This window comes from Tenrec ecaudatus, chromosome 1 (assembly GCF_050624435.1).
Source record: "Tenrec ecaudatus isolate mTenEca1 chromosome 1, mTenEca1.hap1, whole genome shotgun sequence".
Classification (NCBI taxonomy): Eukaryota; Metazoa; Chordata; class Mammalia; order Afrosoricida; family Tenrecidae; genus Tenrec; species Tenrec ecaudatus.
In genome coordinates, this window is record NC_134530.1 from 14,908,448 (window position 1) to 14,924,099 (window position 15,652).

The window sequence follows — 15,652 nt, forward strand, 5'->3', positions numbered from 1 at the left end:
TTCCCCCCTCCCTCATATGCCCTTGGTAATTTATACATCGTTGTTTTGTCATATCTTGCCCTATCCGGAGTCTCCCTTCCCCCCTTCTCTGCTGTCCCTCTCCCAGGGAAGAGGTCACATGTGGATCCTTGTAATCAGTTCCCCCTTTCCAACCCACTCACCCTCCACTCTCCCAGCATCGTCCCTCACACCCTTGGTCCTGAAGGTATCATCCACCCTGGATTCCCTGTACCTCCAACCCTCATATGCACCAGTGTACAGCCTGTGTCCTATCCAGCCCTGCAAGGTAGAATTCGGATCATGGTAGTTGGGGGGAGGAAGCCTCCAGGATCCGGGGGAAAGCTGTGTTCTTCATCGATACTACCTCACACCCTAATTAACCCATCTCCTCTCCTAAACCCCTCTATGAGGGGATCTCCATTGGTCGAAACTTGGGCCTTGGGTCTCCACTCTGCACTTCCCCCTTCATTTAATATGATATATATATACATATATATACATACATATATACATATACACATATATACACATACATACACACACTTATATCTTTTTTCTTTTTTGCATGATGCCTTATACCTGGTCCCTTGGGCACGTCGTGATCGCACTGGCCGGTGTGCTTCTTCCATGTGGGCTTATTTACTTCTGAGCTAGATGGCCGCTTGTTCACCTTCAAGCCTTTAAGACCCCAGACACTATCTCTTTTGATAGCCGGGCACCATCAGCTTTCTTCACCACATTTGCTTATGCACCTATTTGTCTTCAGCGATCCTATCATGGAGGTGTGCAGTCAATGATATGATTTTTTGTTCTTTGATGCCTGGTAACTGATCCATGAGATAGGCTGAATTTGGGAAAGAGATCACCTGGCCTCTCTTCCTGGTCTCACACAAGCCTGGATGCTCCCCTCAAAGCTGCCCACCATAGGGGCCCCTGAGGGGTCAAAAGAGTGGGGAAGCTTTTGCAGAAGCTCTGCCCTCACAGCATTATGCCAGCTACTACAGTGTGACAGACAGTTGGATAACAGGGGCTCAAAACACCCCTAAGAACCTCTGAGAGGAGAACAATGGCCTCCCAAGTGCTGAAGACTCGCCCGACAATGGCTCGCACAGGCCATTACAAGGGGTAGGCGACTATGTCTGCCAGATGCTTCAACACCAGGACTTTGCCTCGTTTTATTGAGGACATGCGCCCAACATACTTGGTCATACGCCTGCACAGACCTGGCCGTAACAATGTTGGCAGAGGTGGGGGTGTGCTTGCTGTAGGAGGATGTGGTGTGGCCCTGGAGTAGGGCCCATTCTGAGCCTTCTTTGGACCCCTGCTCCTTGCAGATGATGAACGACATGTGGAAAATGAGATGAATGGATAACCAAGAGCCTAGCAAGGCTGAGAACATCTGTACCAAAACAGTCTCCATAGTGTGCAGCCAGATGGCCAGTTATTACCTGACATTAATAAGGACAAAGATGCAAGTGATAGGACTGCCTATCCCTGATGAGGCCCACTTTGTGGCCTCCCCAAATGTTCTCATCCCCTCTCACACCCAAATTCTCTCTACTTGGCCCTGGCTTCTTATGCCGCAAACCAAATGAACTCATACTTACCCACAAATCTAAACATTCTGTCCCATTTTCACTCAGTCCCAAATTTGATCTAGGCCCGGGGTACACACAACCTGCCCTCCATGCACGACTCCCCCGACCTTGTGACACAACACATGCTCAAGACTTGATGGCCAACTTACACATTCCCGTGTCGGAGGGAACTTGGGCAACACAAGGACGTTGCAAGGACCCGGTTAGAGTAAGTCCATTTCTAGGCCTTTCCTCCCTAGCATCTCTCGGTGGACTTCAAACTTCCGATTAGCAGCTGAGCCGTTATCCCTAGTATAGAAAACCCAGGGACCCCAGGACACAGGACTCACACCGCCTAAGAGGCCAGCATTCTCAAATAGACTTAGCCAACGAATGGTCCCATAATTACTCCCCACAATTGTCAGGACACACCTGCACCATATAGTCCACCTGGGGATTCACATCGACCCTAGTGGACAGAGCAGAATGACTCCTTAAGGTCTCTGAAGTTGTCCATTCTCATGGGAGCAGACAGCTTCAGCATTCATCAGTGGACCTTTGAAGATGTGGTGGAACTGCCATTGTGGGTGTCTGGGACTTTACCTCAACCATTATGGGAGTAGACAGCCTTGTCTTTTTCCCTCAGAGGTGCTGGTGGGTACACACTGCTGGATTTGAGGTTAGCAGACCAGACTCAACGCAATGGGCCACCTGGGCTCACTTCACCTTTAGCAGCTCCTCCTCCCCAGTGTCCCCAAAACAACTCCTCAGATCTAATTCCTCAACTACCTTAATAACCACACCCCAACCCATCTGAAACTCTCAAAACAGACCAGAGCTCACTCCCTGAACTTGACAAAGCCTCTCTCCACATGTCCCCTGAACACATGCCCAAGGCCCTAGCCAAACATAGGCATCCTCACCACTGTCACCTCTTTGTGGGGAATTGTCTGGAAACACAGTCCCTACTCAGACCCTTGAAAACTCCCTGAATGAAGTCCTTTGCTGCCGCCGCAACACTACCTAATTTCCACTGCAAACCTTCCAGCACCTGTCTTTGCCTATCACCACCCCAACACCCCCACTTCCTTTACTCTATGTGCAATAACTTGACCTCATTCCTCATAGATACTGTGGAGGGCTCAAAACATAACCTGCGGGCAGTTTTCTTTTTTTTTAAATTTTAACAATTTATTTGGGCTCATACAATTCTTTTCACAGTTCATATATATACATACATCACTTGTATAAAGCACATCTGTACAGTCTTTGCCCTAATCATTTTTTTCTCTTTTCTTCTTTTACATTTTATTAGGGACTCATACAACTCTTACCACAATCCATACATATACATACATCAATTGTATAAAGCACATCCATACATTCCCTGCCCCAATCATTCTCAAGGCATTTGCTCTCCACTTAAGCCCCTTGCATCAGGTCCTCTTTTTTTTCCCCTCCTCCCTCCCCATTCCCCCCTCCCTCATATGCCCTTGGTAATTTATACATCGTTGTTTTGTCATATCTTGCCCTATCCGGAGTCTCCCTTCCCCCCTTCTCTGCTGTCCCTCTCCCAGGGAAGAGGTCACATGTGGATCCTTGTAATCAGTTCCCCCTTTCCAACCCACTCACCCTCCACTCTCCCAGCATCGTCCCTCACACCCTTGGTCCTGAAGGTATCATCCACCCTGGATTCCCTGTACCTCCAACCCTCATATGCACCAGTGTACAGCCTGTGTCCTATCCAGCCCTGCAAGGTAGAATTCGGATCATGGTAGTTGGGGGGAGGAAGCCTCCAGGATCCGGGGGAAAGCTGTGTTCTTCATCGATACTACCTCACACCCTAATTAACCCATCTCCTCTCCTAAACCCCTCTATGAGGGGATCTCCATTGGTCGACACTTGGGCCTTGGGTCTCCACTCTGCACTTCCCCCTTCATTTAATATGATATATATATACATATATATATACATACATATATACATATACACATATATACACATACATACACACACTTATATCTTTTTTTTTTTTTTTTTGCATGATGCCTTATACCTGGTCCCTTGGGCACCTCGTGATCGCACTGGCCGGTGTGCTTCTTCCATGTGGGCTTATTTGCTTCTGAGCTAGATGGCCGCTTGTTCACCTTCAAGCCTTTAAGACCCCAGACACTATCTCTTTTGATAGCCGGGCACCATCAGCTTTCTTCACCACATTTGCTTATGCACCCATTTGTCTTCAGCGATCCTATCATGGAGGTGTGCAGTCAATGATATGATTTTTTGTTCTTTGATGCCTGGTAACTGATCCATGAGATAGGCTGAATTTGGGAAAGAGATCACCTGGCCTCTCTTCCTGGTCTAACACAAGCCTGGATGCTCCCCTCAAAACTGCCCACCATAGGGGCCCCTGAGGGGTCAAAAGAGTGGGGAAGCTTTTGCAGAAGCTCTGCCCTCACAGCATTATGCCAGCTACTACAGTGTGACAGACAGTTGGATAACAGGGGCTCAAAACACCCCTAAGAACCTCTGAGAGGAGAACAATGGCCTCCCAAGTGCTGAAGACTCGTCCGACAATGGCTCGCACAGGCCATTACAAGGGGTAGGCGACTATGTCTGCCAGATGCTTCAACACCAGGACTTTGCCTCGTTTTATTGAGGACATGCGCCCAACATACTTGGTCATACGCCTGCACAGACCTGGCCGTACCAATGTTGGCAGGGGTGGGGGTTTGCTTGCTGTAGGAGGATGTGGTGTGGCCCTGGAGTAGGGCCCATTCTGAGCCTTCTTTGGACCCCTGCTCCTTGCAGATGATGAACGACATGTGGAAAATGAGATGAATGGATAACCAAGAGCCTAGCAAGGCTGAGAACATCTGTACCAAAACAGTCTCCATAGTGTGCAGCCAGATGGCCAGTTATTACCTGACATTAATAAGGACAAAGATGCAAGTGATAGGACTGCCTATCCCTGATGAGGCCCACTTTGTGGCCTCCCCAAATGTTCTCATCCCCTCTCACACCCAAATTCTCTCTACTTGGCCCTGGCTTCTTATGCCGCAAACCAAATGAACTCATACTTACCCACAAATCTAAACATTCTGTCCCATTTTCACTCAGTCCCAAATTTGATCTAGGCCCGGGGTACACACAACCTGCCCTCCATGCACGACTCCCCCGACCTTGTGACACAACACATGCTCAAGGCTTGATGGCCAACTTACACATTCCCGTGTCGGAGGGAACTTGGGCAACACGAGGACGTTGCAAGGACCCGGTTAGAGTAAGTCCATTTCTAGGCCTTTCCTCCCTAGCATCTCTCGGTGGACTTCAAACTTCCGATTAGCAGCTGAGCCGTTGTCCCTAGTATAGAAAACCCAGGGACCCCAGGACACAGGACTCACACCGCCAAAGAGGCCAGCATTCTCAAATAGACTTAGCCAATGAATGGTCCCATAATTACTCCCCACAATTGTCAGGACACACCTGCACCATATAGTCCACCTGGGGATTCACATCGACCCTAGTGGACAGAGCAGAATGACTCCTTAAGGTCTCTGAAGTTGTCCATTCTCATGGGAGCAGACAGCTTCAGCATTCATCAGTGGACCTTTGAAGATGTGGTGGAACTGCCATTGTGGGTGTCTGGGACTTTACCTCAACCATTATGGGAGTAGACAGCCTTGTCTTTTTCCCTCAGAGGTGCTGGTGGGTACACACTGCTGGATTTGAGGTTAGCAGACCAGACTCAACGCAATGGGCCACCTGGGCTCACTTCACCTTTAGCAGCTCCTCCTCCCCAGTGTCCCCAAAACAACTCCTCAGATCTAATTCCTCAACTACCTTAATAACCACACCCCAACCCATCTGAAACTCTCAAAACAGACCAGAGCTCACTCCCTGAACTTGACAAAGCCTCTATCCACAAGCCCACTGAACACATGCCCAAGGCCCTAGCCAAACATAGGCATCCTCACCACTGTCACCTCTTTGTGGGGAATTGTCTGGAAACACAGTCCCTACACAGACCCTTGAAAACTCCCTGAATGAAGTCCTTTGCTGCCGCCGCAACACTACCTAATTTCCACTGCAAACCTTCCAGCACCTGTCTTTGCCTATCACCACCCCAACACCCCCACTTCCTTTACTCTATGTGCAATAACTTGACCTCATTCCTCATAGATACTGTGGAGGGCTCAAAACATAACATGCGGGCAATTTTCTTTTTCTTTTTTTTTAAATTTTAACAATTTATTTGGGCTCATACAATTCTTTTCACAGTTCATATATATACATACATCACTTGTATAAAGCACATCTGTACAGTCTTTGCCCTAATCATTTTTTTCTCTTTTCTTCTTTTACATTTTATTAGGGACTCATACAACTCTTACCACAATCCATACATATACATACATCAATTGTATAAAGCACATCCATACATTCCCTGCCCCAATCATTCTCAAGGCATTTGCTTTCCACTTAAGCCCCTTGCATCAGGTCCTCTTTTTTTTCCCCTCCTCCCTCCCCATTCCCCCCTCCCTCATATGCCCTTGGTAATTTATACATCGTTGTTTTGTCATATCTTGCCCTATCCGGAGTCTCCCTTCCCCCCTTCTCTGCTGTCCCTCTCCCAGGGAAGAGGTCACATGTGGATCCTTGTAATCAGTTCCCCCTTTCCAACCCACTCACCCTCCACTCTCCCAGCATCGTCCCTCACACCCTTGGTCCTGAAGGTATCATCCACCCTGGATTCCCTGTACCTCCAACCCTCATATGCACCAGTGTACAGCCTGTGTCCTATCCAGCCCTGCAAGGTAGAATTCGGATCATGGTAGTTGGGGGGAGGAAGCCTCCAGGATCCGGGGGAAAGCTGTGTTCTTCATCGATACTACCTCACACCCTAATTAACCCATCTCCTCTCCTAAACCCCTCTATGAGGGGATCTCCATTGGTCGACACTTGGGCCTTGGGTCTCCACTCTGCACTTCCCCCTTCATTTAATATGATATATATATACATATATATACATACATATATACATATACACATATATACACATACATACACACACTTATATCTTTTTTTTTTTTTGCATGATGCCTTATACCTGGTCCCTTGGGCACGTCGTGATCGCACTGGCCGGTGTGCTTCTTCCATGTGGGCTTATTTGCTTCTGAGCTAGATGGCCGCTTGTTCACCTTCAAGCCTTTAAGACCCCAGACACTATCTCTTTTGATAGCCGGGCACCATCAGCTTTCTTCACCACATTTGCTTATGCACCTATTTGTCTTCAGCGATCCTATCATGGAGGTGTGCAGTCAATGATATGATTTTTTGTTCTTTGATGCCTGGTAACTGATCCATGAGATAGGCTGAATTTGGGAAAGAGATCACCTGGCCTCTCTTCCTGGTCTCACACAAGCCTGGATGCTCCCCTCAAAGCTGCCCACCATAGGGGCCCCTGAGGGGTCAAAAGAGTGGGGAAGCTTTTGCAGAAGCTCTGCCCTCACAGCATTATGCCAGCTACTACAGTGTGACAGACAGTTGGATAACAGGGGCTCAAAACACCCCTAAGAACCTCTGAGAGGAGAACAATGGCCTCCCAAGTGCTGAAGACTCGCCCGACAATGGCTCGCACAGGCCATTACAAGGGGTAGGCGACTATGTCTGCCAGATGCTTCAACACCAAGACTTTGCCTCGTTTTTTTGAGGACATGCGCCCAACATACTTGGTCATACGCCTGCACAGACCTGGCCGTAACAATGTTGGCAGAGGTGGGGGTGTGCTTGCTGTAGGAGGATGTGGTGTGGCCCTGGAGTAGGGCCCATTCTGAGCCTTCTTTGGACCCCTGCTCCTTGCAGATGATGAACGACATGTGGAAAATGAGATGAATGGATAACCAAGAGCCTAGCAAGGCTGAGAACATCTGTACCAAAACAGTCTCCATAGTGTGCAGCCAGATGGCCAGTTATTACCTGACATTAATAAGGACAAAGATGCAAGTGATAGGACTGCCTATCCCTGATGAGGCCCACTTTGTGGCCTCCCCAAATGTTCTCATCCCCTCTCACACCCAAATTCTCTCTACTTGGCCCTGGCTTCTTATGCCGCAAACCAAATGAACTCATACTTACCCACAAATCTAAACATTCTGTCCCATTTTCACTCAGTCCCAAATTTGATCTAGGCCCGGGGTACACACAACCTGCCCTCCATGCACGACTCCCCCGACCTTGTGACACAACACATGCTCAAGACTTGATGGCCAACTTACACATTCCCAAGTCGGAGGGAACTTGGGCAACACGAGGACGTTGCAAGGACCCGGTTAGAGTAAGTCCATTTCTAGGCCTTTCCTCCCTAGCATCTCTCGGTGGACTTCAAACTTCCGATTAGCAGCTGAGCCGTTGTCCCTAGTATAGAAAACCCAGGGACCCCAGGACACAGGACTCACACCGCCAAAGAGGCCAGCATTCTCAAATAGACTTAGCCAATGAATGGTCCCATAATTACTCCCCACAATTGTCAGGACACACCTGCACCATATAGTCCACCTGGGGATTCACATCGACCCTAGTGGACAGAGCAGAATGACTCCTTAAGGTCTCTGAAGTTGTCCATTCTCATGGGAGCAGACAGCTTCAGCATTCATCAGTGGACCTTTGAAGATGTGGTGGAACTGCCATTGTGGGTGTCTGGGACTTTACCTCAACCATTATGGGAGTAGACAGCCTTGTCTTTTTCCCTCAGAGGTGCTGGTGGGTACACACTGCTGGATTTGAGGTTAGCAGACCAGACTCAACGCAATGGGCCACCTGGGCTCACTTCACCTTTAGCAGCTCCTCCTCCCCAGTGTCCCCAAAACAACTCCTCAGATCTAATTCCTCAACTACCTTAATAACCACACCCCAACCCATCTGAAACTCTCAAAACAGACCAGAGCTCACTCCCTGAACTTGACAAAGCCTCTATCCACAAGCCCACTGAACACATGCCCAAGGCCCTAGCCAAACATAGGCATCCTCACCACTGTCACCTCTTTGTGGGGAATTGTCTGGAAACACAGTCCCTACACAGACCCTTGAAAACTCCCTGAATGAAGTCCTTTGCTGCCGCCGCAACACTACCTAATTTCCACTGCAAACCTTCCAGCACCTGTCTTTGCCTATCACCACCCCAACACCCCCACTTCCTTTACTCTATGTGCAATAACTTGACCTCATTCCTCATAGATACTGTGGAGGGCTCAAAACATAACATGCGGGCAGTTTTCTTTTTCTTTTTTTTTAAATTTTAACAATTTATTTGGGCTCATACAATTCTTTTCACAGTTCATATATATACATACATCACTTGTATAAAGCACATCTGTACAGTCTTTGCCCTAATCATTTTTTTCTCTTTTCTTCTTTTACATTTTATTAGGGACTCATACAACTCTTACCACAATCCATACATATACATACATCAATTGTATAAAGCACATCCATACATTCCCTGCCCCAATCATTCTCAAGGCATTTGCTCTCCACTTAAGCCCCTTGCATCAGGTCCTCTTTTTTTTCCCCTCCTCCCTCCCCATTCCCCCCTCCCTCATATGCCCTTGGTAATTTATACATCGTTGTTTTGTCATATCTTGCCCTATCCGGAGTCTCCCTTCCCCCCTTCTCTGCTGTCCCTCTCCCAGGGAAGAGGTCACATGTGGATCCTTGTAATCAGTTCCCCCTTTCCAACCCACTCACCCTCCACTCTCCCAGCATCGTCCCTCACACCCTTGGTCCTGAAGGTATCATCCACCCTGGATTCCCTGTACCTCCAACCCTCATATGCACCAGTGTACAGCCTGTGTCCTATCCAGCCCTGCAAGGTAGAATTCGGATCATGGTAGTTGGGGGGAGGAAGCCTCCAGGATCCGGGGGAAAGCTGTGTTCTTCATCGATACTACCTCACACCCTAATTAACCCATCTCCTCTCCTAAACCCCTCTATGAGGGGATCTCCATTGGTCGACACTTGGGCCTTGGGTCTCCACTCTGCACTTCCCCCTTCATTTAATATGATATATATATATACATACATATATACATGTACACATATATACACATACATACACACACTTATATCTTTTTTTTTTTTTTTGCATGATGCCTTATACCTGGTCCCTTGGGCACCTCGTGATCGCACTGACCGGTGTGCTTCTTCCATGTGGGCTTATTTGCTTCTGAGCTAGATGGGCGCTTGTTCACCTTCAAGCCTTTAAGACCCCAGACACTATCTCTTTTGATAGCCGGGCACCATCAGCTTTCTTCACCACATTTGCTTATGCACCTATTTGTCTTCCGCGATCCTATCATGGAGGTGTGCAGTCAATGATATGATTTTTTGTTCTTTGATGCCTGGTAACTGATCCATGAGATAGGCTGAATTTGGGAAAGAGATCACCTGGCCTCTCTTCCTGGTCTCACACAAGCCTGGATGCTCCCCTCAAAGCTGCCCACCATAGGGGCCCCTGAGGGGTCAAAAGAGTGGTGAAGCTTTTGCAGAAGCTCTGCCCTCACAGCATTATGCCAGCTACTACAGTGTGACAGACAGTTGGATAACAGGGGCTCAAAACACCCCTAAGAACCTCTGAGAGGAGAACAATGGCCTCCCAAGTGCTGAAGACTCGCCCGACAATGGCTCGCACAGGCCATTACAAGGGGTAGGCGACTATGTCTGCCACATGCTTCAACACCAGGACTTTGCCTCGTTTTATTGAGGACATGCGCCCAACATACTTGGTCATACGCCTGCACAGACCTGGCCGTAACAATGTTGGCAGAGGTGGGGGTATGCTTGCTGTAGGAGGATGTGGTGTGGCCCTGGAGTAGGGCCCATTCTGAGCCTTCTTTGGACCCCTGCTCCTTGCAGATGATGAACGACATGTGGAAAATGAGATCAATGGATAACAAAGAGCCTAGCAAGGCTGAGAACATCTGTACCAAAACAGTCTCCATAGTGTGCACCCAGATGGCCAGTTATTACCTGACATTAATAAGGACAAAGATGCAAGTGATAGGACTGCCTATCCCTGATGAGGCCCACTTTGTGACCTCCCCAAATGTTCTCATCCCCTCTCACACCCAAATTCTCTCTACTTGGCCCTGGCTTCTTATGCCGCAAACCAAATGAACTCATACTTACCCACAAATCTAAACATTCTGTCCCATTTTCACTCAGTCCCAAATTTGATCTAGGCCCGGGGTACACACAACCTGCCCTCCATGCACGACTTCCCCGACCATGTGACACAACACATGCTCAAGACTTGATGGCCAACTTACACATTCCCATGTCGGAGGGAACGTGGCCAACATGAGGACGTTGCAAGGACCCGGTTAGAGTAAGTCCATTTCTAGGCCTTTCCTCCCCAGCATCTCTCGGTGGACTTCAAACTTCCGATTAGCAGCTGAGACATTGTCCCAAGTATAGACAACCCAGGGACCCCATGACACAGGACTCACACCGCCAAAGAGGCCAGCATTCTCAAATAGACTTAGCCAACGAATGGTCCCATAATTACTCCCCACAATTGTCAGGACACACCTGCACCATATAGTCCACCTGGGGATTCACATCTACCCTAGTAGACAGAGCAGAACGACTCCTTAAGGTCTCTGAAGTTGTCCATTCTCATGGGAGCAGACAGCTTCAGCATTCATCAGTGGACTTTTGAAGATGTGGTGCAACTGCAATTGTGGGTGTCTGGGATTTTACCTCAACCATTATGGGAGTAGACAGCCTTGTCTTTTTCCCTCAGAGGTGCTGGTGGGTACACACTGCTGGCTTTGAAGTTAGCAGACCAGACTCAACACAATGGGCCACCTGGGCTCACTTCACCTTTAGCAGCTCCTATTCCCTAGTGTCTCCCAAAAAACTCCTCAGTTCTAATTCCCCAACTAACTTAATAACCACAACCCAACCCATCTGAAACTCTCAAAACAGACCAGAGCTCACTCCCTGAACTTGACAAAGCCTCTATCCACAAGCCCACTGAACACATGCCCAGGCCCTAGCCAAACATAGGCATCCTTACCACTGTCACCTCTTTGAGGGGAATTGTCTGGAAACACAGCCCCTACACAGACCCTTGAAAACTCCCTGAATGAAGTCCTTTGCTGCCGCCGCAACACTACCTAATTTCCACTGCAAACCTTCCAGCACCTGTCTTTGCCTATCAGCACCCCAACACCCCCACTTCCTTTACTCTATGTGCAATAACTTGACCTCATTCCTCATAGATACTGTGAAGGGCTCAAAACATACCATGCGGAGTGTTTTCAGTCAAATTCTCGCTGAGCAGGGTTGGCCAGGGCTTTTTTGAGGCCAAACCACCACATTAAAAGTTTTCCCGGGTATTGGCATCAGCTACACTGTGTATAATACAATGAAGGTTCCCTGGAAATTTGGGTGACAGCCAGACCACAGGTAGACAGGGATGATTAGGTGGCGTCAGTCCATTCCACACTACATGATGTGACACCACCCCACATGACAGGTCCCCTTGTGTAGGACATCAGTGTGTGCAAGAAGGTGTCAGAAAATTCCCAGAGCAGGAGTGGAAGCCCAGCATGTGGTGGCAGCCTCTGGGGACAGCCTGGTGGCCATTTCACTGGCATGCACTGGCAAAGTTCTTGTCATGTGTGTGACCCAGGATCCATACCATCCGGACACACTCCTGCACTGCTACCCTCTTCTTTCAGTTGAGAGCTTCTGGTTTGTACTGTGCTGTGAACGTGTTTCAGCCGGAGCATGAGATAGGTTGACTTTGGGAAAGAGCTCTCCTGTCCTCGCTTCATGGTCTCACCCATGCCTGGGTGCGCTACTCAATGCTGCCCACAATGGGGGACCCTGCGGGGTCAAAAGAGGGGGAAGCTTTTCCAGAAGCTCTGGCCTTACAGCAATATGCCAGGTACCACAGTATGACAGACAGATGGTTGTCAGGGACTCCAATCACCCCATGATTTCCTCTGAGATGAGATCCATGGCTTCCCAGGTCCTGAAGACCTGGCTGACGCTGGGCCATCCAGACCAGGACTAGGACCTGTGAGCCTGGCCATTGCAGATGCTCTGCTGACAGGGGATCCACTCCTTGTATAACAGTTACTTCCTTAACATGATGGGTCCGTTACCTTTAGTCACTTCTCCCTCCAGTACCAGTAACAGGCACTGCGAGACTGTGCATTTCAGATGCTGTGGGGCTGTGATCCCCTCATTCTATCATGGATACACACCATACGTGTTTGGAATTATGCCTCATGCATACACTGACATGACCATACATAAGATTGGCAGGGCTGGTGTGGCCCAGGGCTAGAGCCCATTCTGACCTTCCTCTTCCTCCTGCCCCTCTCACTGATTCTGCACAGTTTCTGCAACACAAGGACGAACATCGCATACTCAGCAACCTGGGGGCAAACATCTGCATTGTGACACTGTCTACAGTCCATTGTCAGACAGCCAGCCACCCATTAATAAGAACGAAGATGCAAGCTGAAGGGCAGCCTGGCCTCTATGCTGCCCATCTTATACACCCACTAAAATCCTCCAATTGCCGGCCCACTGCACCCAATTCTCTATACTTGAGTTTGGCCTCGTATGCTTTCCACCGACATCCTCCAAGTCATACATACCCCCAAATCTGAACTTCTGCCCAGTTTCGTGGTCCGTGGCTTTGACTTCAGGCACGAAAATACATCCCCCTCCGTTCCAACAATGGTGTGGGCAATAACTTGGCCTCGTTCCCCTAATTACTGTCGAGGGCGGTTTCCACAATGAAAGTACTCATCTGGTGAATCCTGGCACAGCAAGCTTGGCATGGACTAAACAGAATCCTGAACCCACCTTACTCAATGTCATTCCTGCACGAGCAATCAGCTATTCGGTATAAGAGCAAAGGAAGACCACCATCAGAGTTTAAGTCAGAGCTCAACCACAGGCACAGGGTCAGAAAGAGACAAAAGGGCGGAGTCGACTGAGTCCCCCTCGTCCTCAAATCTTGCTGTTTCATCTGTGTGGAACAGTTGTGGAAAGGGACTAAACAGAATCCTGAACCCACCTTACTCAATGTCATTCCTGCATGAGCAATCAGCTATTCGGTATAAGAGCAAAGGAAGACCACCATCAGAGTTTAAGTCAGAGCTCAACCACAGGCACAGGGTCAGAAAGAGACAAAAGGGCGGAGTCGACTGAGTCCCCCTCGTCCTCAAATCTTGCTGTTTCATCTGTGTGGAACAGTTGTGGAAAGAGAGTGTGCTGGAGCTTTAGGCCTGGAAGATGCTGGAGCCTCTAACGCTGGAGTTCAGGTCGGGACTGCAGTCTGGATCCTGCCAGGAATCAAAAGACATGCTGTGGACTCAAGAGCAAATGGGGAATTGGGAATCAGTTGGCAACTAAAGGGTGAGCTTGGCCGGGTGTGCCTGGGATGCCGGGCCTAGGAGGGGAGCTGTGACTTCCAGTGGCACTGTCAGGTAAACGCTGGCCTCCTAACTGCATGGTCAGTGGTTCACAGACCTCACGTGCTCTTTGAGAGAAAGAGGAGGCTGTCTGCTCCTATTAAGTTGGATAGCCTGGGTAACCCCATAGAGGGCATTTGTAAGTTACTATCTACTGGAAACCCTGGTTTTCATGCTTTTAGAACGGGACCCGGGCCCTGGAATTCTTGAGTCTGGAAAGAGAATGGGGACATTTTAATCACTGATTCTAAGAGACGAACAAGCATCCCCAGGTCCAGAAGGAGGAGTCCTTGTGATTCCTGGGTCTAATTGGGGAGCATGGATCCTTAGGTTTGAGGGGGCTTGTGGTAGGCCCCTGTGGTCCAAAATGTTAAAGGAATGCCCTAGGAATCCCCAAATCGAGGCTGGCAGCTGAGATTTCCAATTCCAAAACAGGAATGAGGTACTGGGGAATCTCTAGGATTAGAAAGGATGCCAGGGTACCTGTACCATGAATCTTGAAGGCAGTAGAACATCATGACGTTGCCAGGGTTCCGCAGATAAGATGGAGGCTAGGATCAGATTTGTGACCTCCAGGCCTTACAGTAAGGGGGGCGGGTGGCTTTACAGGAATCAGAAACTCGGATCCCACACTTCTTGGAAGTTCCCTGAGCCCTCGGTCTTTGAATTTGGCAGGGAAGCCCGCAGCATGGAATTCTATGCGACTTGGGAGAAAAGCGGGTGAAGTGTATTTTCACCCAAGGAGGCCTGTCGGAGGGAGGAATCCAGGATGACATAGGACAGCTCTAGTTTTCCTTTACTCTGTGACTGTCATGTTCTGGAAAGACCTGATCCTCAAGCCCACCGAGTGGCAGGCCTGCCTACCTGGATCACGAGGGTGGTAAACCAAAAAGTCAAGCCTGAATTTCCATATCCCATAACCAAGGACCGTGTCGCCTCCCTTTCCCATCTCCTACAACCAATCCAGTTCCCCCTCTTCTGTGAGATCACACCCACTGTAGCCGGGTTTTCCTTGGCTCCCACCAAAAGCAAGCACTGGATCACTTCCATTGCCATTTCTTACCAATGGTGTCAGGCATCCAGGTGCAGCCGCTAGCTCACCTCAGCCATTGGCTGCATTTAGAAGTCAAGTCTAGAAAAGGATTCTGGTCACGGGGAAAGCAATCCAGTCTCAGTGCAATCACATCCAGACGACTTCTCCGTGGACTGGTTACAGCCAGTTCAGGCCTTCACAAGGCCGCCCTCCATTGGTGGGGGTCGCGACCATCGCACCAGCACCCGCCAAGTCTGCTTACAGAGGTCTTCGAAAGCCTTGGGCTCAGCACACGTGAGCCCTCGAAGCCTTCGCTCTGGTCCCAGAGGGCGAGCTCCTGCTTCATGTGGCGCCATGCTCCCAGGTCAGGTCGGTTTGCCCGCCAACGACGGCTGCTCGCAACCCATTGGCTCTCAGAGATGTCAGGTCCCCCGTGCTCCCGCCTTCTGATCGTCGCTGCTTTCTGATTGGCGGTTGGCCTTGAAGGCTCGCAATTGGTGGCCGTGAGCGAGGGCCGTCTCCCATTGGTCGCGCTCCGCAGTCCG